The 26,479-nt window shown below is 49.1% G+C and overlaps 1 protein-coding gene across 2 annotated transcripts in view; it reads right to left on the reverse strand.

The window, feature by feature from the left end:
- The window catches only part of EXTL3 (exostosin like glycosyltransferase 3), a 135,532-nt gene that overhangs the window by 52,157 nt on the left and 56,896 nt on the right, over positions 1–26,479 (reverse strand). For both annotated transcript variants that reach the window (XM_082307701.1, XM_082307702.1), the window contains exon 3: positions 9,353–9,447. The gene's annotated coding sequence lies outside the window, so the exon portion shown is untranslated. The remainder of the gene's footprint in view (positions 1–9,352; positions 9,448–26,479) is intronic.

Consider the following 26,479-nt stretch of genomic DNA (forward strand, 5'->3'; position numbering starts at 1 on the left):
ACCCCATTGATGGTCAAACCTCAACTGGACAAAGCCCTGAGCAACCTCATCTATCTTTGCAGTTAGCTTTACTTCAAGCAGGACGTTGGATTAGAGACCTCCAGAGGTCCGTTCCAACCTGATTTGTTCTACAATACAAAGAAATGCCAAAGAGAAGGTGGAAGTCTTTCCTGGAGATAGCTGAAATAGATAAAGCTCTAATGCATTATAAAAGTAACTCTTCATAGCATTCTCACAGCGTTCTCCTGGAGAAACCAGCTGCTCATGGCTTGGATGGGTGCACTCTGCGCTGGGTAAAAACCTGGTTGGCGGCCGGGCCCAGAGAGTGGTGGTGAATGGAGTCAAATCCAGCTGGCGGCCGGTCACCAGTGCTGTTCCCCAGGGCTCAGTGCTGGGGCCGGTCCTGTTCAATATCTTCATCGATGATCGGGAGGAGGGGATGGAGGGCACCCTCAGCCAGTTTGCAGGGGACACCCAGTCGGGCGGGAGCGTTGATCTGCTGGGGGGCAGGAGGCTCTGCAGAGGGCCCTGGCCAGGCCGGGGCGATGGGCCCAGGCCCCGGGGTGAGGGTCAGCAAGGCTCAGGGCCGGGTCCTGCCCTGGGGGCACAGCAACCCCAGGCACCGCTGCAGGCGTGGGGAGGAGCGGCTGGGAGCTGCCCGGCGGGAAAGGGCCTGGGGGTGCTGGTCGACAGCCGCTGGACATGAGCCAGCAGGGTGCCCAGGTGGCCAAGAGGGCCCAGGGCACCCTGGCCTGTGTCAGGAACGGTGTGGCCAGCAGGAGCAGGGCAGGGATGGTGCCCCTGCGCTGGGCACTGGGGAGGCCGCCCCTCGAATGCTGTGCTCAGCGCTGGGCCCCGCACCCCAAGGCGGCCATGGAGGGGCTGGAGCGTGGCCAGAGCAGGGCAGCGAGGCTGGGGCAGGGGCTGGAGCACAAGGCTGGGGAGGAGCGGCTGGGGGAGCTGGGGGGGCTCAGCCTGGAGAAGAGGAGGCTGAGGGGAGCCCTCATCGCTCTCTGCAACGGCCTGAAAGGAGGCTGGAGCCGGGGGGGTCGGTCTCTGCTCCCCAGGAACAAGCGATGGGACGAGAGGGAACGGCCTCAAGCTGCGCCAGGGCAGGTTTGGGTTGGGTATTGGGAAAAACTTCTTCCCCCAAAGGGCTGTCAGGCCCTGGCCCAGGCTGCCCAGGGCAGGGGCTGAGTCCCCATCCCTGGGGGGATTTAAAAGCCGGGGAGATGTGGTGCTGAGGGACATGGGTTAGTGGTGGCCTTGGCAGCGCTGGGTTAAGGGTTGGACTTGATGATCTTAAGGGTCTTTTCCAAGCTAAAGGACTCTCTGATTCTGTAAGCTCTTCACTGAACTGGTGACCTGGTGACAGGGGGAAGCCTCCTAGCACACTCTGCTTCCTTTTCTCTAATGTTTACATCTTGATAGAGGAATAAATCTGTTCATTTAAGATACACATACCACTTTCACATTAAAATTCAAGGTGCTTTAGTGGCATCATAAGACTTAATACCTGTAAGAGGTGATAAACATTCATGAGAGCAACACTGTGAGATTAAATGCACTGGGCTGATGTTACCAGACATTTTAAGAGACATCCTTTTAAGGACTCCTCTGCTCAACCACTATATAATCATTTCCCCAAATCCTTTCATGTATCCAACATGCAGAGAGATACACAAGGCACGCACATCCCAGACTGGATCCCGTCTGGTTGCTTTAGTGGGACGAAAAAAGAACGGATTAGATGCTATCTTTGAATTCTAGGTGTTACCAGGTTTGGGTTTTTTTTTTTTAGAAATGTCTTCTGTTGTTACTAGAAAGTGTAACTATTGAGTTTCACCGAAATCGAAAGCTCCTCTCAGGTTCCTTTTCCTTTCACCTTACTCTAACAGCTGTCTTGCCAAAATCCATAGAAGACAAAAATCTATAGTTCCTAGTATACACATTTTGAAATGGTTTCAAGTGCAGACCAGAGTTTTCACCCTTAATAGGGTCTTGTAAGACACACAGCTATCTTCCTGACTTTGCTGGTTCTGATCCAGAAGGAAAAAAACCCAAAACCACAAGTCGCTGGTTTTGCTGACCAGGATTACCCGACTTAGTGAGTATCAGCAGCCTTCAAGGACACGGTATAACACACCAGAGTGGAAATCACAAGTGCTGGATGCAGTTCCCTTAAATCCTCTAAGCCTCTGCTTCTCCACTGTAACAGCCGTTTAAGTGCTGATAAACTCACTTTTAGATTATTTTAATAAAACTGAAGGTCAGCAAACGATTTTGTAATTAAGACTGTCGCATAATTCTCAGCCTGATGCATACCTCAAGCCTACTCCATTGCCCTGTGGGGTCACCAGGCCTCGATGACAGATCACCCAGAGCCACGTCTTGCAGCAGCATATGTGTTGCAGCTTCTCCAAGCCCTGGCTGCAAGCACCTGCACCCCTCTGCAAACCGTGGCCATGTTTAGTGACAGAGTTGGCTTCTGTGCATCCCTCTGCACTGGACAACTCCTCCTGCTTCACCAGCTCAGAAGTTGCCTCTTGCCCAGGGTGGCTTTGCGGATGAAGGGTGAGCAGTTGCACTGAGCGGTTCTCAACAACCCATCCCTGCATCTAAAACGCTCCTGACTCTCTTCGAAGTCAATCTGAAGAAACACATCAGTCTTGAACAAAAAAAAAGCCTCCGATATAGGGAGGTCATTCTAATATCAACCAGCGGAGGGCAACCACACACATACACAACAGCCAGCATCCCACTGCCTGATTAAAAACAAAAAAAAAAAAGCACTTTTCCCCGTTTCCAACCATCAGAAGAGTTTAAGTGTTCCATCTTTCCCATTCTGCCTTATATATGTCTATGCCCCTCCTTGTGACGCTTAAACACCGCCCACCAAATAGCAGGTTATGTGCACCTGAAATAAGGCAAAAGATAACCTAAATTCCTCAGTTCCCCTGCTCAGCAGCAGTTCTCCTCTTCTCCCCATACATGAGAAGGACCTGCCAGGCCACACAAGCAAACCACACAGCAGAAAAGCAACGCTTTCCCCCTTGCATTTCAGCATAAAACCACATGGACAAGATCCCTGGAAGAGTTTCACCACCTTATTTTTCAGGTATGAGGCCTGTGCTGTCAGGGGTTACCCAAACTATGCAATAGGAGAACACAGCAGCTGGGACCTAGCAGGAACGGATCAGCACCTGGCAGGTCTTCAGCAAACAAAATTCTTACCCAGCTAAGCGACACATGCAGGATATAAAGGAGAAGGCAGGTGAAGGCTGTACGGATCCTACGCCATGCTGATAAGCCATGGTGCTTCTAACTCACAGAAGATAGGAGGCAACAGCACATCCCCTCCGGACGGCCGCTTCTTTCACGCTATCCGGAGACGAAAGGCTAAAGCAAGCTATTATCTTCAGAGGCTTGACAAAACAGCAAGGCAAATCAACTAATGCTTTAGCGAGAGGTAATCCAATAGTTTCAGCTGAGCAATTGTTTGAACAGTTGCAGTGTTTTGGTACAAAGACATGTTGAAAATCAATAACTCTGAAGTCCAGCCCAAGCAGATCTTAAGCAAATAGGAAACAAAACACTCCTTTTCCTTCACCACCCCGGCAAGCTCAGACCCCCCTTCCACAGCCCAACCAAGCAAGTGCATCCGTGCCCCAGCCAAACCACGGTGTGAGCAGAGCGGTGCTGCTCAGCACGCCGCTGCGCTGACTTCGTCAGCTGAACCGGTAACCCCCCAAGCTTGTCGAGACAAGTCGGTCGCTGTACGTGCTGCTGACCTAAGGAGAATACATCAGTCACAGCTGGTAATTTGGGCACTGGAAGCAACGAAACTGCTCGTGAGCTGGCTATAAATAGCAAACGGACTGGGGATATTTTCTCCCTCTCGCGTACGTCTGCCCGCCCTGCTGCACAAACCCTTTGGAGCCTGTGTCAGCCTGCTCTGATCCTCTCATGATTCAAAAGAAGCAGGAGATGAAGGGGAAAGGGTTTGTTCAGGAGAGCCCAACAACCATAACTTTTATACCTTGGGGCAGGATATCCTGCAAGTAATGACATTCCTCAGTACTTAGCTGGGAAAACCCAGGGAAAGCAGGTGTTTGTGGGAGAAGCACTGGGTGACTCAGCTCTTCACCCTCACGTTTCTCCCCATCAACATTTCAACAGCACAACGCACTGGTGTTACAGGGGTGAGACACAGGGACTCGCTCGGTATGTGAAATGGGAAGTCAACAACCCAATCACCTCTGATTTTTAAGGATACTCATTTCTTCATCATCATTATGCTCTGTTGTGAAAGTCACTTTATGATCTCAGCTAGTCTGGGATGCTGAGTTTCATCATCACCTGGGAAAACGTTGTTGATAAACAATTATTAAGGAAAAAAAAATAAAGAGGCAAACAGAAATCAGTGCTTCTCCTTTGGCCTCCAAAGGATCTTCTGCACTCAAACCTGTTTTGGCCACGAGGGTTTTAGTTGGCACAGTTTGCCTGCAGGTTGCGCACAGCACCCAAAGCACCGTGCCACAGCACTCCTTCACTGCATGCCAGTAAAACACTGTGGCTTTCCAGTCAGGGGTGGTTTTCAGTTTCAGTATCACAGGAAGAAGGGGAAAGAGTGCTTTTGCTACCGGCCACCACGGCCGCAAGGCTATGCCAGTACCTCCCCCTGTTCTCTGGCCCCAAGTCCAGTGGGTGTAATCCCGCCACTTTTGTGCTCTTAAACTTTCTCACCTTCCTGAACACCGTGGCCACATCCAACCTGCCTTGCGGGTTTGACTCCTGGTCATGCCGACTTCTGGCCCACAGCCGGGGATTGTGTGGGTCAATGGTAGCCAGCTGAGGCCACCGCCGGTGGATTACACCCTGGGCAAGCGAGTCCCAGGGCCCAGGAGCATCCCCTTGCGCGCCGGTGACGTGGCTCCTAACCCTGAGCTGTGCGTCTCGGAGCAGAGCCTGGCCTTGACAGCCCACAGCTGAGAAAGGATTGGGAATCCTGATGTTACACAGTTCACAGCATTTAATAACAAATAAACACCCATGAAACACATGGGAAGGGTTATTACTTCAGCGTGTATAAAGGAGACATTGAAGTGACGGGGAACTTCACTTCCCACCTTTTGAGGGGATAATACAAACCAGCAGAGCAGAAAGAAATCCAAAACATCATTTATCAAAGCAGCAACAGAATTTTCTGTCAAAGGAGAGATTTCACAAGGATGCTTTTGTCATGGGCGGATTCATGGCAAAACAATGAAGCAACGCGAATGATATACGACCGTTTCTTTGCACAGAGTGCCGAAAAGCTTTCAGAAGCTTTATAAAATTAGAGCTGCCTATGTTTAACAGCCACAATGAAAAGGTGTGGAGGGAGCGCTTCCCCCGTGCAGTGCTCCAGAAGCAGAGCTCATGATTGTACTCAGCAAGAAACAGGCTACTTGTCGAGCACTCTCGGCACCTTCCCTCCCACTGAGCTGCAGGCACAGGGGAAGCACAGCAATTTGCAGAATTGGGTCCTTGCTTTTGTTCCTCTCGCCTCTCTCCCTCCCCGCGTACTCTCCATCCTCTCTTTGACACACACAGATGGAAAGACTGACGATAACGCACCAATTAGGTTATTTGAAGCCTTGCTACTAGCTACTCTAAATGCAGGCACATGAAGCAGCAGGATTCTGCTGGTGACATTTGGACCACAAATGAAGTCCCCAAGAGTAATAAACAATCAGGTAAAGAAATCTGGAAAGAAATTACCCAGCACACCTCGTCTTCTCGGCCCCCATGAGATCCATATAAAATGTGTTAATGCATCTGATTATGATCTAAATTATGTACAGAGGCTCATGCCAAGCACTCTGTGAAGTTTCTTTATTGTTAGGTTGGAAGCTGTTTAAGAACGGTCCATGTTTCAAATTAGATTTGGGAAAAAACATTTTCCTACTTTATTGCTGGCTTAGAATACGGGTTTGCGGGAGAAGGTCGATGTGTGGTTTTTCTCTGCTGAAGAAAGAGCAGGAGAATTGGTGACAGAACAAAAGAAGAGTCAATTACCTGCCCTTGTATCTGAGCCCATAACCTGAGCTGTGCGGATTTACTGTACACAGAGATGCCAGAAAATGACTGCAGTTTCAGCTGGCTTTCTCGATGCATTTTTCCCCAAAAGATGGGTATAAACGCCAAGGTGTTCTCATGCACACGTCCCACGGACTATAAAACTGAAAGAAAGGGTTTCTGAAAATGAACGGTTTGATAAGAATGGCTTGCAAAACATCACATGAGACTTTCCCCATGCCTGTAAGGGCTAGCTGAGCTGTCGCTTACTCTGCCAGCAAATAACTGCGTACCTTGGAGGCAGGCAAGAAAGCTGTTTTTCTCCCCAGTATGCTGTACCAACACTGGAGCTTTTTAAAAAAAAAATACAGATACGCACCTCCCAGGTATATATTCAATACATGCAAGTCTGGGAGAGCACCCACAGTTTTACACGGCAGCCCTGACAACCCCACTTGTAGTTAAAACTCCAGTCCAACCCAACCAATGTTTTATCTTCTGCTGGCGCCCAACCGAGCCTTCACTGCACCGATCAGCATCTCCTTTCCACTGCATTGCTGGTTTCCCAAGTTAGAAGCAGAGCCAAGGTCACCTTGCTCAGAAGAGCTGTTTTTTAAAAGGATGGTCCCCATATATTAAAGGTCTTCCATCTATTACCTCTGCCCTTCCACACACACAGCTGTAGCAACAACTGCATAAATTTGGACTAAGCAGGGTTCTATGGAAGAGAGCTAGCATGTAATAGCTGTCATATATTTATTTTGCTCTATACATACATACACTTTTTTCTATATATATAAAAATATATATATGCCAGATAGCTGTCTGCACCTCCTTCCTCTCAAGGTCCACAGCTCATCTTTGGTAGAGGGCTTCATACTTCATATTCATCACTATACCGTCCAGCATAACAGGCATTTTAAGGTATCAACCACACCCAACCCCTCTGGCATGTCAAGACGGTCATTTGATATGCACTACAACTGTTGGAGACATTTAATATTGCTCCACAGGATGACGTTAGAAGTTAAGCATTAGGAATCCACATTTAAAGGCAAGCCCTTCTTGCTCGGCCTGTGTGCTAGAGCCCACGTTCCAGCAGCTTCGCTTCCACCTCCAAACGCCTCGAGTCTTGGGCAGCAAGGAAAACAAAAGGCAGAGACTGAGGCAGATGTTAAGCCTAAATGTTGAACGGTGATGTCCCTGGCCTGTCTTTTAGCATTCGTTCCTGAAAACATCAACTAGGCAACAAGGCAATTATGCCAGTGACCAACACGCCTGCCTGCGGTGAAATTCAGCGCAGACATCAAGACCGAACTCGGGAGTTAGCAATGCAAAACTCGGCCTGAGCCAGACCTTGTTATCAGCAGATCTGCAGGAAATTAGGGATCAGAACTACCATTTCTAACCACCATGGTAATGTAGCGGTTTGAACACCAAAAAAAATGCTTTAATGTAGGATCACAGGCTGGATCCTAGCCAGCCAACAGCACTGCTTTAAAAGGAAGCATTTATCTCTACGAAACACTTACTAAACAACATACTAGGTGCTTGAAAATAAAGCCTTCACTAAACAACCAGATTTTAACCTGAAATTCTGCACGTTGGCATTCGCTTCTGCTGCAGGTAAGACTGATTCCCTTACACAGCATGCTTATTTTCTCTCTTTCTCTCTTTTTAAGAAAAAAAAGAATTTTCTCTTTTAGTTTAACTTTGAGGCAAGATGGAAGACCACAGCCTGGCCTCAAAGACGTGAGATCTTTTGAACTCAAAGTCAGCAGGCTCTCACAGGAGCTGAGCTCGAGGGCTGCTCTGGAATAAATCAAAAAGGATTGACTCTTTCACTTGAACAAGGCAGAACACCTCCCCCCCCAGATGTACAGATATGTGGGTGGGGGTGGGGAGACAGCTAAAAGTTTGGAAAAAAAAAGGCAACTTAAAAGAGTGCCGTTATGGCTTGATTGCCACGATCCCGTAAGCTAAACGCTATCCTGCATCGTTGGATTTCCTAGAGGAAATCACCAGCACAGTTGCTAAGTCTGCTGGAAGCAGTTCAACCCACGTCTACACGGAGCCGATGCTCCAGACACGACCCACAAGGACACAGCGCTCCTGGAGAAATCTTTTGACAGCAAGTCAAAACAGGGGCTTGAACTGGTTGTGTGTTATTAGAGACGCAGCTGTGGTTTTTTCACAGATTAGTAGAGTTCAAGGCCAAAAGGGACCTTGAGAGCACCTAGTGTGCTTCTTGCTGTGTCACGGGCCATTACATTTCATCCAACTTTTCCTAAGAGCAGGAGTTAGATCTGGCAGCCAAATCCCAACTTGAATAACTGTGGCAGCTCCCAGTAACAATCCACGTGCTACTTCCACTCAAAAAACTCGGGCTGCCAGAGTAGCTTTGCGTAGGGGATGCAACTGCCTCCTGGTGCCCTTGCGTCCCTCTGCCAGAAAACTGTGATGAAAAAAGTGACTCCATGCTCTGGCCACTTTGCTTCACGCTTGACACTCGCTCAAGCCCAAATTCATCAGCAGTTTTGACAATACTCCAGAGTTTGGCTGAAGGAGCTCAGTGCGGGGCACAAAATCTCATCCTCTGGCTTCATTACAGGAGCGAGAGGAAAACTGGAGAAGGAGAAATGTGATGCTGGCAGCAATCTCTAGCCTCTGCAGTGCGATTGCCTGTGGCTCCCAGTCAGCCACACACCCCCACAATAGCTGTGCATCAGCAGCCCATGGACTAATCCTTACACGGTGAACCTACCTTGGTTACAAAGCATTTTGGGACAAGAATCTGCCAAATGAATGATGCGAAAGAAGAAAAATTTTCAGATCGTGCACGCGGTTTCAGAGCCCCCCACTGAGCCGTGTGCGGGGATTCGGATCCCAAGGCACCCAGACCATTAGCAACATTCAACACTGCTTTTAAAATTAGGATTTAAACTGCTGAAATCAGAATATTGTGAAATGTTGCTTCTTCGCCTGCAGTTCTGCCAACTGCATTTGGCTAAAACATTCAGCAAATAATAGATGATTAAAAAAAGAGCTGATGGCCAAAATATATGTAAGGGGCTTGATTAAGACTCCCTGGGTGATGCTGTACTGGTGCTGCCCAACTTTTACAAGCTTTCCTCATCTCACCATTACTTAAACTTGACTACGGGGAGAAAGGAGAGCTGCTAGAAGAGTGCAGAGATGTTTTGGGAGACGGTGTTAAAACACAGCAAGGGAAGAAGCCATCTAATGCCAGGCGTGGAGCAGACTGACACTGCAGGGCTTGTTTGTGCTTTACCTTCTGCACCTTGGCTCAGACCTGTCCGGCGTCACACATCAACTCCTTCGCTACTTTTCTTCTTTCTCCCAGCGTTGATCTCAAGGGTTCTTCTCCTGTTTAATACAAAACACAAACGAAACCACATGTACTTAAGAAACATATTACCCATCGCCTAGAGGCATCATGCAAGAGAGGCTGCCTATTAGCACACTGGCTAAAAACACTCCTTCCAGACCGTCTCCAAACAGATGAGAAATTCATAAGGCCTTCTGCCTGAATGCTCCCATGGGCTTGACAATCTGGGCCGTTGGGGAGTATTGGAGGCTGGAGGAGCTGAGGAGACAGGCACAGGATTAGGCCCGAGGCAAAGGGTACCTCCTTGGGTGCTGTGATGCCCAGAGCCATGAGGCACATCCCGGTCTCCTGCGTATTCCTCAGCGCAGCAGAGACTCGCAAAGGGAGCGCAGGGCATCTGTAACAAAAAGCAAACTGGCCAAAATTTCCCAAGTTAAGTTTTGATGACCTGGACTCCTGGTCCTGAGCCCCTTCCATTGCAGGAGCACCAGGAAAATGAACTCTGAGCCTCTCCGACCTGAATTTGACGCTTTGGTTTACAAGGGGAGTATTCACGCTTACAGGGACAGCCAGAAGAAAGACGTGAGAGATGCTCTTGGTTGTCAGCCCTGCCCCTGGCTTGCTGAGTTACCTTCACGCCACCAAACCCATTACCTGAAGTCGGGGATGAGGATACTCGGCTTTGTGATAGCCAGTACAATCCACAACGGTAGAACTGCAGCGGTAAATGATCGGCGTGTGTTACAAATGCTGCTACTGCTACCTCTCTCTAAACGAGACAACCTGGAGAAGGGATATCTCAAATCCTTTGTGGCTAAATGGGATGAGATGTGGGTCACCAGCTCTGCGCTCCATCAGCTCAAAGCCAGCTTGCAGGCGTTCCCGGCACCCTTCACAGAAAACATTTCCACTGCAACATCTGGCAACCGACAGCTCTCAACTCGCATGCATTTGACCACTTCCCACAGAAAATAAAATAAAATAATCAACTACGCTGTTCCGTAAGTGCCAAGGTCAAAGAGGACCACTGCAAGCCATCCAGCCTGACCTGTTGCATGACACACCACGAGCTCCACCCACCAGTTCCAGCCTCAAGCCCCATAACTCACAACGATTTTTCATCCAGCTTTTTCCCTAGCTCAAATCCTCTCTCAGACACGCTGCTGCTGCAAACAACTGTCTGATCTCAGCAGCTAAACATACAGAAAACTGAAACAAAATAAAATACCTTTTGCTAAGCGAAGTCCGAGGCTTCAGGACTATCGTTCAGTGGGCGATGCCTTTGCCGTGGGTGGCATTTCCTTTTGTTTCAGAACAAAAAGCGCTGCGCATCAGGGCCATCCACATCCTTCCTTCACCCTCCTACACAGCCTTTTGGACAGCCACAGCTTTGGCGGTCAGTACAAGCGGAGCGTCCCAAGCCTCCCTCTTCCCACCCCTGCTCCTACTAACGCGTTCCATACTCGCAGCCTTTCACACAGTCCCAGCTCTGCTGCTGCTCCCGGCGGGGAGCCGGTGCTGGTCCTCGGGGGCTGGCGCTGGGCTCCGGTGACAAGACCGACAGCTGCTTATAAAGGCTGCCTGCATCCTTTTCACTTTGGCTAGCAAAATGCTTCCCAAGTGCCTACATCTCTGGGCTACAAAGGAAACATATCGTGAGCGTAGCTCTTCCCTCTCTTGGCAGGCTGCAGGACGTGGCACGTTTCCATCTGCACAAGGCTACAAGATGTTTGCAGAAACGAGAACTAACAGCCACGACCCCTCTACCTCTCGCTCCTCCCCGGACTGCAAAGCTTTTTCCAGAGTTCTCCAGAAATCATGAGTGAAGATGTTACTCAACAGCCACAGCTGAGGATTTCATTTCAACGTGCCCTGCAAAATACACGCTTCAATGCTCACCCACACTACACGAACCCAGCATCTGTACATAACCCTTGCCGGCTCTCTGAGGTCTGGAAATGTTTTATCGCAAGCTTTGAACACATACAGTTTACAAAATAAAAATCGACATTTGTCACATTTTTTTTTCCCAAAGTCACAAATTATTCTGGGTCCCTGAAACTCCAGACACCTGGGGCAAAGGACCCAAGGAATCAGAGCATCTGGAAATGGGATGCCCAAATTCGCGTCAGCCAAATGAACCACTCTTCCGAGAGCTGAGTTGTTTTAAAAGCCTAATTTTAATGTAAGCTCTGAAAAACATCAGGGTGCTCATGGGATAAATGTTACCTTATGATAAAAGCAAAGCCCCTTCTCCAATAAACACTGTATAACTTATATAATGTAAAAATTACAGCATATATTAATGACAGTGATCAGGATATAATATTAACTGCAATAATAGTACACTAGCACAGGCTCACCCGAAAAGCAAGGCAGTTTCTCTCTACTCCCCACCACAGAAGCGGTGGCAAGTAGCTGTTATGACTTCATTTTATTTTTTATTAGTTTTTACAAGCTAGCTATGCTAAAAGGTTGCACCAGTAATTTAAACTGCAGTTGTCAGCAGAAGTGAAGGATATTGTGGGATACATTTTATTCTAGCTCTTTTATTGCTTGGCTCCTTGGAGTGATTCAAGCAGCTTAAGGACTTTAGAGGTACTGTCACAACAATATCTGGCCCTTAGCAAGCTGCCATTTAAAAAAAACAACCAACCAACCAAACCAAAACAAACCCGAAACCCCAGCCTTTAAAGAACTGGCTGGACCAGCAGAAGCTGTTCGAGAATCAACAACTGCTGATTGCTACCAAATTGTCCCCTCGTGGGGATGTGCACTTTCTGCGATGTTATTCTCACTTGACAGAAGGGGAGGTGGCTCCGTAATGCGTGGTAAATGCTGATTTTTGCAGCTCTGCCAAAAGACTTGCACACACACACATACATCATCGTGACTCTCCCCGCCATCGGTGGGAGCCAGCAGTGCTCTGGCACACATCTGCTGCGACGCGGCAAGGCAGGCGACATGCCGCTGCACGTCCCTCGGGCTAAAATCAAGCGTGGTAGCGTGCGACGGGCTCTCGGTCGGATGGAGTGCAGCCCGGGCTCGTGAAAGGACGGACTGACAGCACACATCGTAATCAGGCGTTGAAGGAGACCTTGTGCTGATTTGTTTGTAAACAAGCCTCTCCTTTACCCTCACCCCTACGTACAAAAAATAGCTCCTCTGTAACGCGTGCTGTGATTGAAATGCGGCTCACCGAGGTGCTGCTGGCACGTGCGAGGGACCCAGCAGAAGCAGGCTGGGGTGGCTGCCTCCTCGAAGCCCGGTCCCAGTCGATGGAGAGAAGACACCAGATGTCCCCAAGGTATTTATTTCACTGTACCCAGCGCTGCCCCATCAACCACGGGCAGGTAACGCTGCTTCCCTGCTGTGCCAGCCCCCCAAGGGGATAAGCGAGGACTGGAGCACAACGCAGCTGGCGCAGACCCAACCCAGGAAAGCTTCAAACAGTGCTGGCAAAAGGAGAAACATTTTGAAGATTCCTGAGACGGCAGGCATCTGCTTTTTGTCCAAGCACCACTCCAGGGTTCTGCTGGACTCTACAGATGATCAAAAAATGATTTAATTTGCATCAGCTGTTCCTTGAACTTGTACTCACGGACCAACCCAACAGCTTCTCCCCACTAGACCGAACTGGTAAGAGATGCTGGTCTTCATCCTCACCCAGCTGCCCCGAGCACCACGAGGCTGGAGGGCAGAGAACACCCCACTGCTGAGACGTCTGCTGGCTGCTTGCCTAGCAGAGGACTTGCTTCCAGATCCAATTATGAAAACTAACCCGGAAAGAGGGAAGGGAACGTTACTTTGCGGGAGGGCGGAACGAACGGGGGCATTCTTGGTCAAAGCAGTGTGTTACTTTGAGCACCAGACAAATTGTATGACTGAATTCAAGTCCTGCTTCCCCGCTGCTCTGTGGGATGCTGAGCTTTCCCGGGGTCCCAAAGTGCTACCCACACACCAGCAAGCCACGAAATGCATGTGGACCACCTTACCCCACCTCTCAGGGTGCTTGCAGCGAGGAGAGGCTCCCAAGGCTGACAAACCTCGGCTGGAAGGGCCCGCACGGCCGTGCTCTCATCTGCATCACAGATCCTGATTCAGCAGAAGGTAAAACCTAGCTGAAGCCGGGTCACACCATGCTCGGGGCAGAGGCAGCCTCGCTGCTTGCAGATCTTGGTTACACCACCGAGTTGTGGCAAGAGCCCAACCGACATCGCCTGAGGCATGAGGCAGCGTTACTGGGTGCCTCAAAAGTGCCTCTACTACAAAGGTGAGGTTTCTGCAGGAACCAATGCTCTAAAGATAATTTGGTTGACCTGCACAGACAGAAGCCTTAAAACAGTATTAACAACCCCAAGTAACTCCTGCACCAACAGCCTCAGCAACTCCACCACTGTCACCTCAGATGAAACCACCAAACAGCCATGATCCCCAGCTGAGAGGACAAAGTCACAGAACGGCTTGGGTGGGAAGGGACCTCCAAAGGCCACCCAGTCCCACCCCCGCCATGGGCAGGGACATCTTCACCCAGATCAGGGTGCTCAGAGCCCCGTCCAACCTGGCCTTGAATGTGTCCAGGGGTGGGGCATCTCCCACCGCTCTGGGCAACCTGTGCCAGTGTCTCACCACCCTCAGCACAAACAATTTCTCCCTTCTGTCCAGTCTGAATCTCCCCTCTTTCAGTTTAAAACCATTCCCCCGTGTCCTGTCGCCACAGGCCCTGCTAAAAAGCCTGTCCCCCCCTTTCTTGTAGGCCCCCGTTAAGCACGGAGAGGCCGCAATCAGCTCTGCCCGCAGCCTCCTCCTCTCCAGGCTGAGCACCCCCAGCTCTCAGCCTTTCTCCACAGCAGAGCTGCTCCAGCCTCTGACCATTTTGGTGGCCTCCCCTGGCCCCGCTCCCACAGCTCCATGTCCTTCCCGTGCTGAGGACCCCCGAGCTGGACGCAGGGCTCCAGGGGGTCTCCCCAGAGTGGGGCAGAGGGGCAGAATCCCCTCCCTCGCCCCGCTGCCCACGCTGCGGGGGATGCAGCCCAGGAGACGCTGGGCTTTCTGGGCTGCCGGCGCACATTGCCGGCTCGTGGCCGGCTTTCCATCCCCCAGCACCCCCAAGTCCTTCTCGGCAGGGCTGCTCTCCACCCCTCCATCCCCCAGCCTGTGCTGACACCGGGGGTTGCCCCGACCCCGGTGCAGGACCTTGCCCTTGGCCTTGTTGAACCCCATGAGGCTCACACAGGCCCACTCATCCAGCCTGCCCAGGTCCCTCTGGATGCCATCCCTTCCCCCTAGTTTATCAGATGACAGATGATGTTCATGGTAAGTATTGGAGAATGGGTCATTCTCAGCTGCCCACTTGCTGTGGATCACTCCATGTCCCCCTTGGCACATGTGGACACCATGCTAGGAGAGCTCCACGTTTGCCAAAGCAAGAGCTAAAAATGCCCCTGTGCCAGGCAACCATGCCTTGAAGTCTGTCAAGACAAGCAAAACTTATTTTGCAAAGAATGATCTTTTAAGCTGAGGGATGGCTCTTGTAGCTGGATTCTGGGATTTTTAAGTTTGGGAGCTTTTTTTTTTTTTTTAATGTATCAAAAAAAATTTTTCAGGTCACCTTTGATGCAAAGAGTTATCTAGAAGGAGGAGGCTGTCAGATGGTTTCTCAGCAAGGGAGTATCTGCTCCCTGGGCATGGGCTCAGAGCCTTGTGAACTCCCTGTGCCATCTGCATATTACATGTTTGTACTCCAAGCCCCACGGACGCTTCTTTGATGTGTTACCGTCTGGTGAGCTGGAGCTCCCAGAGGTCTGACAAGATCACAGGAATCTGCGTGGCATGACGTATTTAGTGGATAAAGACCACTCCATCCTTTGAAACAGAGATTTGTTGTTGCTGTCTTTTTTAAAGAACACTTACACTGCATTTTTTCCATGTCACTCCTGTCTTTTCTCCTCAGTTATTCTGCTAAGCAAACAGGGTTGCATTTGGCACAGACGGAGCAGAACGGTGCACACACTTGCACAGACAACATTTACCGACATCTGCCGCTCACCCCACCACCAACCTTTAACTGCGCGCCTCACCGCTACCATCCACAGAAGAAAAGCAAGTGACAGATGTCTGCTGCAGATAGCCTCAACGAGCCTGTGGGCATGTAAGAATCAAAAAGTAAAAAGGAAACTTTGCCCTAAGCAACCACACCAAGTCACCGAGCTTAGCCCCAAGTGCTGGAGACGGGGGAACTCCAGCATGGAGGCTGCTGAAATACATAAGGTAGGGACTAGAGCGCGTCCAAAGAAGGGCAATGAAGTTGGGGAAGGGTCTGGAGCACAAGGCTGGGGAGGAGCGGCTGGGGGAGCTGGGGGGGCTCAGCCTGGAGAAGAGGAGGCTGAGGGGAGCCCTCATCGCTCTCTGCAACGGCCTGAAAGGAGGCTGGAGCCGGGGGGGTCGGTCTCTGCTCCCCAGGAACAAGCGATGGGACGAGAGGGAACGGCCTCAAGCTGCGCCAGGGCAGGTTTGGGTTGGATATTAGGAAAAACTTCTTCCCCCAAAGGGCTGTCAGGCCCTGGCCCAGGCTGCCCAGGGCAGTGGTGGAGTCCCCATCCCTGGGGGGATTTAAAAGCCGGGGAGATGTGGTGCTGAGGGACATGGTTTAGTGGCGGGCTTGGCAGTGATGGGTTAAGGGTTGGACTTGATGATCTTAAGGGTCTTTTCCAACCTTAATGATTCTATGATTAAACCCGTCCTTACGTCTCAGCAGAGATCTGTGCTATTACAACAAGAGAAATGTTAATACGGTACCATGTACAGCATCTTGAGGATGCAGGGTTGGAGGAAGGCAGCAAGAACATGGGCTGAGGGCAGAGTGGGGCATGGCCGATGCAGGAGAGCAGCAATGGAGAGATGCCCAGGAAGGTTCCTCTGCTCTCTGAGGAATCCAGCCCTGCTCCTAGACACATGGTCTCCTCCTGGCCTCTCCAGCTTGCTGCTCCAACATAAATAAGGTCTACATCCTCCTGGAAATTAAAAACAGCATCTCGGATATGTACACAGAGGAGTTATCCTTCTCCCCAGCAGGAAAAGGGGATGGAGAATTTCCAGCCCCAGATGCCCTGGAGCAATCCATGCTAGTGGGGACTGGGGAAGGCCTGGAGTGAAAAGCATGGCACCATTTAGGCATCTTGCGATATTTAATTATCCAAGTTTTCTTTTCTGACCTACTGTCTTCACTCTCCAGCTAAATTTGTCCATTTTCTTTTGCTCATGCTTGCAGTGTCCACTGAAAAGCTTTTTCCTTTACCCTTCGGTCACAAAAACATTACAATCTGCTTTCATCTCACCCTTTCCTGACAATTATATCCACTTGCTTCCCTATTTTCTCTTCTTTCAAGGCTCTCATCCACGTTGCTTTTTTATTTCACTCACCTGCCTGTACCATCATTATTTTTCACATTATCAGGCATGGTATTGCGTATCTACTATTTGTTTTCAGTATGGTTATTTAAGCTCATTCTCCTGCACTAAGGTGGACAAATATTGCAACCTAATACAGGAAATCACTCCCGGCGTGCAACGCTCTAACCCAGCCTGAGCAGAAGGCCAAGGCGATCAAGACGCGGCGCAGCGCGAGCTCAGATCTGCAGCCCCGGTGGGCCATCCATCCACGCAAAGGCACGGGAGGCTGCAGTCTGCTCCGCTGTGCGCACACGTGCTGGCGTCTCTCCAAGGGTCTCTCCACCAAAGGTGCTGAGCTGACCACGCTTGGGATGGAGACGTTATGCAAGGGCAGGCAGAAGGCATTTCTAGCACCCCCATACCTGCAGGATCAAGTGCCATTAAGGAGATATAGAAGTCCAGCAGAAGTCTGGACAATGCAAAACATTAAATAAAGCTCTTTGATATTTAAGAGCAGAAAGTTTCCCAGGCTAATGCAGGGAACATGTCACATAAAACTAGCAACATAACCATCTGGGTCCATTAACTGCACTTGCTCTATAGCATTTGCTGTCTGAATTGTTTACGCCTCGTTTGAGCACAGAGGCTACCCAGCATATTAATACTCTCAAAAAGAACATGTAAAACGGAGCTGGAAATGAAGGGCTGTTTGGGGTGCCTGTTGTTATGCCAGAGTTACAGCGCAGACTGCACTGGGATAAGGCAGAAGGGGTGTATGGGGGGAAAAAAGCACAAAAGAAAACCCCAGAGAGCCCCTATCGAGCTTCCACTTTAGCAAACAAAATCATACAAACAGTGAAATTGAACCCTGTTGTTGTCGAGCAGGGAGAAAGTCAAGGATTTTATGATCCCGCTGCAAGAAAGGAATTTTTAAAGGCTTGCAATGACTAGGGATAAACTGCTAGTTTCTTCTGTAAACCGGAACAAAACCAACTGATTTCCCAGAAACAAACTGAGAAATTATCTCCCCCCCAAGAGTCAAGTCTAACTCTGCTAGCAAGGATTAGTTTCTACTGCCTTCTCCTTACCCTTTACCTTCGAAGACGGCCAGTCCAGGTTCAGACTCGCAACTGGAAGTCAAACGGGTCAGGGATGCCCTAAAAGCTACCGCCTGCCTGCTGAGTCACCGGAAGGGAAAGGGGTTTAAGCTAATAATTTACCTTACAGCTGACGAGGAGCTTGCCAACACACAGGCAGGGCGTAGCTCATGTTGGAGATGCTCAGCTGAAAGGTCTGTGTGTCCTCAACCACCCGCTCCAGTAGCCACCATTTCCCTTCCACGTCCTCTTGCAGGAGACACAACTCTTGACCATGTGCCTTTAGATGACCAAGTGACTATAGAAATCCCAAACTGACAAAGATACCCTTTAAAAATCCCTAAATTCCCTTGGCAAGCTCAAGTCTTCCAATCAGCTGATATGAGGATGTATAGAGGGCTTGGCACAAGACAAGAAGGAATGCACAAGGATGCCCGATGCAGAAATGAGGGTGGATAAGGAAAACAGGACCTTTACTCTGGCACTGTACTCCTATCATTCATCAACAAGGAGTAACAAGACAGGAGAGAGTATCAGGAATTACTTGGGCGGGGGGGAAGAAGGATTTTGTCCTTAGCTAACTCAGAAAAAGCTTTCATAAAGAAGCCACTTTGCACATGCTGCTCAGGCTCAAGACAACCTTTAAGGAAAAAAAAATCTAGACCTTCAAATTAAAGTCCTCTGTGGCTGGCTTGTCCCTCTTTACCTGAAGTCATAGCCCACTGCTGGGGATATTACAGATCCTTTTCACATTAGATCGGTTGGGTGGCACAAGGAATTAGCATGCAAGTGGAGGGATGCTCAGCAGGGGCAAATTGCTGCTTCAAAGAGCAAGAGGCACGTTAAGTGTGTCTCAGCACAGAAGTCCTTCCCTCTTCCACAGGCAGATAAAGCATACAGAAGTAGCAACACTTCCCTTTTACAAAATTAGTCCTAAGCTTCCAGTCCACCACAGAAATTAATTCAAAAGAAAGCTGTCCAAACAAGAACTTCCAGTGTTTTACTGTGCAAAACCACCCTCTGTTTCACCATGGCATTTTGCTTTCAGAGCAAAAATGGTGCTATGGGATTTAGCCTTCAAGAAAAGGAATGGAAACTCCCTTTGCTCAACACTACCAAACTGGTGTCACCGTGCAGAACTGTCCCGGCATGAGGCGTTCAGAAACCACCTCCTGACACAGTCTCAATTTTGCGACAGACGCTGGACTGATACTACCATAGCTTAGTTTGTGACCATGCCATGGATCTTCTGCACAGGCAGAACAGCCTCACCCTCTCTGCATCTCAGCATTCCCATATGTTAAGCAAAAGTAACTGGTTATGAGTCTCCCAGTGAACCCTGTTACCTGCTTTTAGTTCAAGTACAACTTCCAAAGATGCATCAAGGCTCGATCCGAAGAGACAGTGAATCCATCCCGTTCTGGTAATTTGCTCCGATCATTAACTGCAGCCCGTGCCTACCTTCTAAGGTCCCCTTCCAAAGAGCTGGTATTTCTCACAGTCCTCTCCAACAGACTCGGTAGCATCCAGAACCCGCTCCCCACACAAGGGAGTCATGTTTTGATCTCCCTCTTGACTCAACAAACACAGTGGGAGATTTTTTTAAAAAGTTGAACTCTAGATATTTTCTCCCCACTGCAAATACTACTCTGCTGCTCCCTGAAAGGAGGCTGTAGTGAGGTGGGGGTCGGTCTACTTCTCCCCAGGAACAAGCGATGGGACGAGAGGGAACGGCCTCAAGCTGCGCCAGGGCAGGTTTGGGTTGGGTATTGGGAAAAACTTCTTCCCCCAAAGGGCTGTCAGGGCCTGGCCCAGGCTGCCCAGGGCAGGGGCTGAGTCCCCATCCCTGGAGGGATTTAAAAGATGGGTAGACGTGGTGCTCGAGGACATGGTTTAGCGGTGGGCTTGGCAGTGCTGGGTTAACGGTTGGACTCAATGATCTTAAGGGTCTTTTCCAACCTTAACGATTCTATGATTCTCCATGTTCTCTAGCTTTTCCCATGTCTATTTTAAAATACGGATATCAGAGTAAATAAGCTATTCCACCAGTATTTTCATAAATGCAGTTTTTGGAAGTAAAAACATCCTTTGTTCAAATTCCACAGTTCACATGTCCATAGATGGCATTAAACACTTCTTACTGCACTATAACTCTGGGAATTCAAGTAGACTTGGCTGCTCATACAACCACAAGTACCTTTTCACAGCGACTGTTTGCCCAGGGCAGAGCCCTCTTCCTCGGGTACGGCCCACGCTGCTTGCACCTCCACATCCAACTTCGTCGGGGGTCATTTCACAGATGATTTGTGGGACTGCTGTTTACAAGTCATCTGGATTACTCCAAGTCATTTCTCGTATTCTCGTAATGATTTATTACTCCATCAGTTTAGTGAAGTCCACAGATTTTCTCAGCAGCAACTCTATACTTGATGCAAATCACAGGAACAGCTATTCCTAAGAACTCCCATGATCACATTTACAGGGCTACAGCTTTATCACAGCCTTTACATGACTTATTTCCTACACTGATGAAAAAAGAGCAGAGACATGGGCTTACACGATCTTCATGACAGCTTTGACGCTGTCTAGTCACACAAAACTGAACTCGTTCAGAGCAGTTTTACATGAGCTCACAGAGAACCCACTCCTACCTATAAGCACAAGATATTATACTCAATTTCTTTACACTATGGACAGGAGAAAATTGATTAAGCAGGAGAAGTCATCCTTAAGAAATAAATCTGCTCATCTACTATCTATCAAATCAAAGTGACTTGAAAAACTGGCAAATCTAAGTATTTGTCCAGGAGTAGAGATGAACACATCCTTCAACGACTCCCACACTTTTCTCCAGCACTCCTGCAGGCCTTTGTCCCCACATGAATGATGCTTGGTGCTACCACCAATGACGCTTGATTCTCTAACTTTAACATGTGCCAAAGCTTTCTTAAAAGGTCATTAAAGTCCAGAAGCTCTTCAGGCAACTTTGATTCCACCTACGCCGAGTGCTGCATTTTGACATAGGCTCCATCTTCAGGTCAAGTAGGTTGTTTGCTGGTTTGTTTTGTTACAGAAGAATATCTCATGCACTTACTAATTCCTGCCGGGCAAATTGAGCAGAGACGAGATGTCTGTTCATCTCTGCCATCCTGTGATTAAAACTTTCCCTTATGAGGAAGACAGGCACAAAACACTCTGTAATGCCTTACCTTATTTCTTTTGGTCACAACCACCTTCACGAGGAAAGAAGGACCATTACCCTCACTGTCCTCCGTGACGCTCCAAGCCAAGAGGCCAACGCAGCAGCCCAAGCTGCAGGAGTACAGAGTAGCCACGGGGCTTCCTGGAAAACTCCAGACTATTTTACTTGGGAGAAGAGACCGACCCCCCCGGCTCCAGCCTCCTTTCAGGCCGTGGCAGAGAGCGATGAGGGCTCCCCTCAGCCTCCTCTTCTCCAGGCTGAGCCCCCCCAGCTCCCCCAGCCGCCCCTCCCCAGCCTTGTGCTCCAGCCCCTGCCCCAGCCTCGCTGCCCTGCTCTGGCCACGCTCCAGCCCCTCCATGGCCGCCTTGGGGTGCGGGGCCCAGCGCTGAGCACAGCATTCGAGGGGCGGCCTCCCCAGTGCCCAGCACAGGGGGACCATCCCTGCCCTGCTCCTGCTGGCCACACCGTTCCTGACACAAGCCAGGATGCCCTGGGCCCTCTTGGCCACCTGGGCACCCTGCTGGCTCATGTCCAGCGGCTGTCGACCAGCACCCCCAGGCCCTTTCCCGCCGGGCAGCTCCCAGCCGCTCCTCCCCACGCCTGCAGCGGTGCCTGGGGTTGTTGTGCCCCCAGGGCAGGACCCGGCCCTGAGCCTTGCTGACCCTCACCCCGGGGCCTGGGCCCATCGCCCCGGCCTGGCCAGGGCCCTCTGCAGAGCCTCCTGCCCTCCCGCAGATCAACACTCCCGCCCAACTTGGTGTCCCCTGCAAACTGATGTATCAATGTGACTTGCAGAGCCTGATCCAAGATGTCCCTTGGGGCCTTTCTGCTCCACCGGATCTCCATTTCTACAGGATCACAGCCATTTGCCTGTCTGCCTCCTGCAGGCACTGCCTGCCTGCAGGGTAGAGGTGGGTGCTGGAGCATCTTTATCCCACGCTCTGCATCTCACTGATGCTGCACCGAACACTTCAGGGTGTGAAACACTGCCCTCAGGACACTTCTAGCCTATTTCTTACAGAAATAAGATTTGTACAAGTGCGTTTTCTTACACCTCTTCTAAAATCTTCTGAAGCCGTTTCAACCCAGATCTGGCCCAGGAGAAGCTCTTAAGACATTAAGATTGCCCTTCCATAAGGACACGAGCCTCAGAGGCAGAGAGGGACTAGGACCAGCAGCTTCTGCTGATGTGGGGATGCCTCAGACCTCAATATATCTATATGAGTAGATGTATTTTACCATCTTCACCAACATACAGCTATATATAGATACGTATTTTCATGTACAGGCAAACACACAGAGGACAGGTCCCACTGAACCCCACTAACCCTGCAAAACTAGATCCAGGGGCTCCAAAAACATACACTGCTCCGAAAATGATATTTCTGAGGAGACTGTTTCCAGCAGCTTCCCCAAAATCACACACTCTGCGGCAACAGCAAGGAGAGGATCCAACTCGAGGGCGGTATTCAGCGATGCTTAAGCAACACAGCTTTTCTCCCTCCTCCTCCAGTTCCCTGCCCCTATTCCCCCACATGTTTCCAAATTGGCCCGATTTTGGTGGATTTTTATGGGAACTGCAAAAGAGACATCTGCCAAACATCAAATCATTGCTCCTAAGTGCAGGGGCACGGTAACTTTAAATGGTCACCATGCCTTTATTTTTATTTTTTTTAATTGTAAGAAAGTGTGTATTTTCTCTCTCATTCTCCAAAACAGCTGAACGGTTTTCACCAGAGTCTTCCCAAAAAGCGTATCTCCTAGCAGACAATTAACTGGAAAGTTCTAGCTGAAATCAAGTGACAAAACATGAGCAACCAAATATAGGATTTTCAAACACAGAATGTCTGGCAAACTTTTAATAACGGGTGTTAGCATCAGCCCCAGCTGCACTGAAAAGTGAAAATCTGGTTGAACTGCAGATAAGGTTTTTACACCACCAAACATCAGGTGCCTGAGTTAACTAGCTGGTCTCTCTCGGGTCTCTCTAAAGTAGGAGAAGAAGAAAGAGAGAAGGAGGTACATTCCTCCCAAGGGCAGCTCAGGCCACCTTTGCCAGGCGCTGGCTCAGAAATTCCTCCTCGCTCCCCGCCGCTCACCTGGATCAGCAACGTGTGCGGGGGCTGCAAGCGGGGAGTCCTCACCTCCCTCCAGAACCTAAAATCAACCTCCAGCTTCAAACATCCCTTGTGGCAAACTAAGGCATAATAAAAGCACAAGCCCTCTATCGCTGTAACTTAACTCTGTTCAAAACATAATAATCACACCTTAAGTTACATGTACTCCAAGTATTTTTATAGGATCTGTTACAGGAAAATGTTAGCAGGGAGAAGCTTAGGAATGCCACCGTTCACCTCTCCCAGATAAAAACCCTCATCAGTCCCCTCTCAGGGCTCTTTACCCACGTTTCTCTGCCGTTTTGTTTTGCTGCATTATCCAATTTAGGCTGCATGCTCCTTTGGAAAAAGACCAACGCTTTATTCATCCATAGAAGTTACTCACACACTAATGCTGCTTTGCAAACGAAAACATCGATTTTAGCCGTGAAGGCACCAGTTTTACACAGGCATCCTAACAAGTGCATTTTAAGCAAAATTCTCTTTAAAAGTCCTTCTGTTCACACATGGGCCACCAGCAGGATTTCTGAGCAGGCCAAAGACGAATGCATGTTGTGATACACAATTAAAATTTCCATAATCAGGATTTCACGTTTCTCAAAAGCAATTTGGTGGCGATTTGGTGGGGTTTTTTGGTTTTTTTTTTGGTTTTTTTGTTTTTTTTTTTTTTTTTAAAGTCTCCAACAATCCCTGAAGGAAGTACTGCTTGGGATGAAGGAAAAGGTGGGCAGCTGCAGCCCTTGCAGGTCAAACACTGCCAGACACCTCGCTGCTTCGCACCATCCCTTGCCCAATTCTGCTTCTCCATATCAAAGCTGCAAAAAAAATTCCGTATCGCAGAAATCAGATGGCATCGTAACCGAGCCCACCAAGAATAACGAGGAATCAGAAGTGAATGAGATCTTTGCAGGATGCCAATATAATCTGACACTGCCGGTCTTCTCGGCTCATTACTTTTGGCAGCACGGGCTCCCCATGAGGTCCCATGAAGCACGAATGACTTAATCAAGGGACCGCCCTGAGGGTGAGGGAGCCACACAGGCTCTGTCAGGCTCATGAATAACAGCATCAAATGAAAGCCTGGGAAATCAGTGTCGCCCTATGGAAAATTGACGGTATCAGCTGCTAAATTCTTAAGCTGTTAAGTGGTGCCTTACTCCTGCCCCTGTACCACAAATTCATTTGCGCTGAGCAGAGCTGGCGATGCAATGAATGCTAAAAAGCCAAAATCGGGGAGCAGAAGCTGGTTTCCAGAAGTCTGCAGAAAACTGATCAATGCATTTGGATAGTGCCACGCTACTGCCGAGTGGGTGAACTCTCGGTGTACCTTGCTCTTAAACCTTGCAGCTCCCAACGAGACGACAACGAAGCGGCAGGAGTAAATAGATGATCAGGTTGAAGCACTGCCAGTCCACGGCCAACACTCGATCCTTGTCGGCTACCCTTCCACAGCAAGGTAGGAGTAAAGATGCACACGTACGGGGACACTTGATTTTCAAAGTTATAAGTACATCCTTTGAGTACATCTCATTTTCAAGCAAAACCAGACACCAAATTTACGGTCACTAAGCTACTTGTGCATAGCAAGTGCTGCAAAATCTGCAGTGACTTCAAATTCTTTACTATTAACACATTCTCCTTATTAATCTTCCCCAAATGATCCATACTGGAAATTTATGTATGACCCTGTATTAAAACCCACAGTAACTATCTCTCTGAACATGCCAAGGAGCTTAAATACATGAAAGTAGAGTGCCTTAGGAGGCTGATGAGAATCATTTTCTAGTATGTTGGAAAGGACAAACTGTTTTTATGAGTGTGTGTTTTATAGTCTGTTTTTTCAAATTAAAACTAAAATAGTTCCCAGATGGAAGCTGTATCATTCCAACTTCAACCTAAAGAATACTTAAAAAAAAAAAAACAAAAAACAAACCCCCCAAAAAAACCCCAAAAAAATCCAACAGGCAAAACTTCAGAAAATTTGACTCCACGGAAAGGCTGACCGCGTCTTGCGTTGCTCAGAGAGGACTCAGAGGCATAGCAAAAAAAGCCTTGAAATTTTTTTGATCAAAGATTCAAATAATAAGGAAATAGTTTCAAAACGGTGGCAGCAAAGTTTGTCCTTAATTCTACAATGTGTGCATCAGACTGTGGAAAATTTCTTTACAAAGCTCCAGGCATCCACACAGGCAGCTGGAGTGGGAAAAGGATCCCTTTGCCCACAGTCTGCTTATCCACTGCCTGTAAGTAGCTTTCCTTCTGCAAATTGATATTTTTCATGTTTTTTAAGTGTCCCATATAGCTATAACATGGCACTAATACTCTTTCCAACTCACAGCACCTTAACAAGAAGCAACCTCTAAAGCTTGAATTTAGCTTTTAATTGGTATCCCCAGTGTCTAACGCAGACAATGGTCCAGCTCATCCCTTATTCGGAAGCTGGAGAGGTGATGAAGAGCTCTGCATTTTTGCCAAGCAAACTAATACTTGCAAAGGCAGAGAACAGGAGAAGACAGAGGAGATGAAAGGAGGATCCTTGAATTTGTATTCCAAAAAAATTCAGGTATTGCAGAGACGTCATATATTCGTAATTTGGTAAGGACTCTGCTTGATCTATCAGACCACAGGGATGGCAAGAGCAGGTCACTTGGCAATTTCCAGCTCTGAAGTCCCTGGCTGCTACAGGATAGGAGGGAAATGATAAACGCCGGCTCTTCCACTCTTCCTTAAGTATTCACTACTGTGTCCACGCAGGATACTGCTCTAAACAGACATCTGGCCCAACCAGGTAGTACAGGTCTTTTCTTTCAAATGAAGCTCTGAACAGCCTGCTGCCTACTTACTCTTCAAATAAATCAGTCTTCAAGGAGCAAAATCATTACCATGGTAGATAAAACGCATGGAGGGAACAACTCTTGTGCCCCACACAAACCGCCCAAGGTTTGGTCTTACTCTGGCCCAGGCAGGGCTACCACGCACCTCTCCCGAACAGCTCCCGCGTGTCCTGCCCAGCTCCTGGGCAAGAGGCCATGCCCATCCACTGAACTCAAGAGCAGCCCAGCACTCCTCGGCATGTCGCCCTGTAGCCCTCTGCCAGAGCGAGTTCCCTAGGGATCACCAGGGAACGGAGCAGAAACAAATACGTGTGCTTCGAAAGAAATGCTTGGGAGGAACTGAAAGCAGATCCTCGATTCCTCCCCTTTACTCAGGCACCCCCAGACACCTCTCCATTTCTTCCCCATGCCCCTCATCTCCTACCTGT

This window comes from Platalea leucorodia (assembly GCF_965183815.1).
Source record: "Platalea leucorodia genome assembly, chromosome: 3".
NCBI lineage: Eukaryota > Metazoa > Chordata > Aves > Pelecaniformes > Threskiornithidae > Platalea > Platalea leucorodia.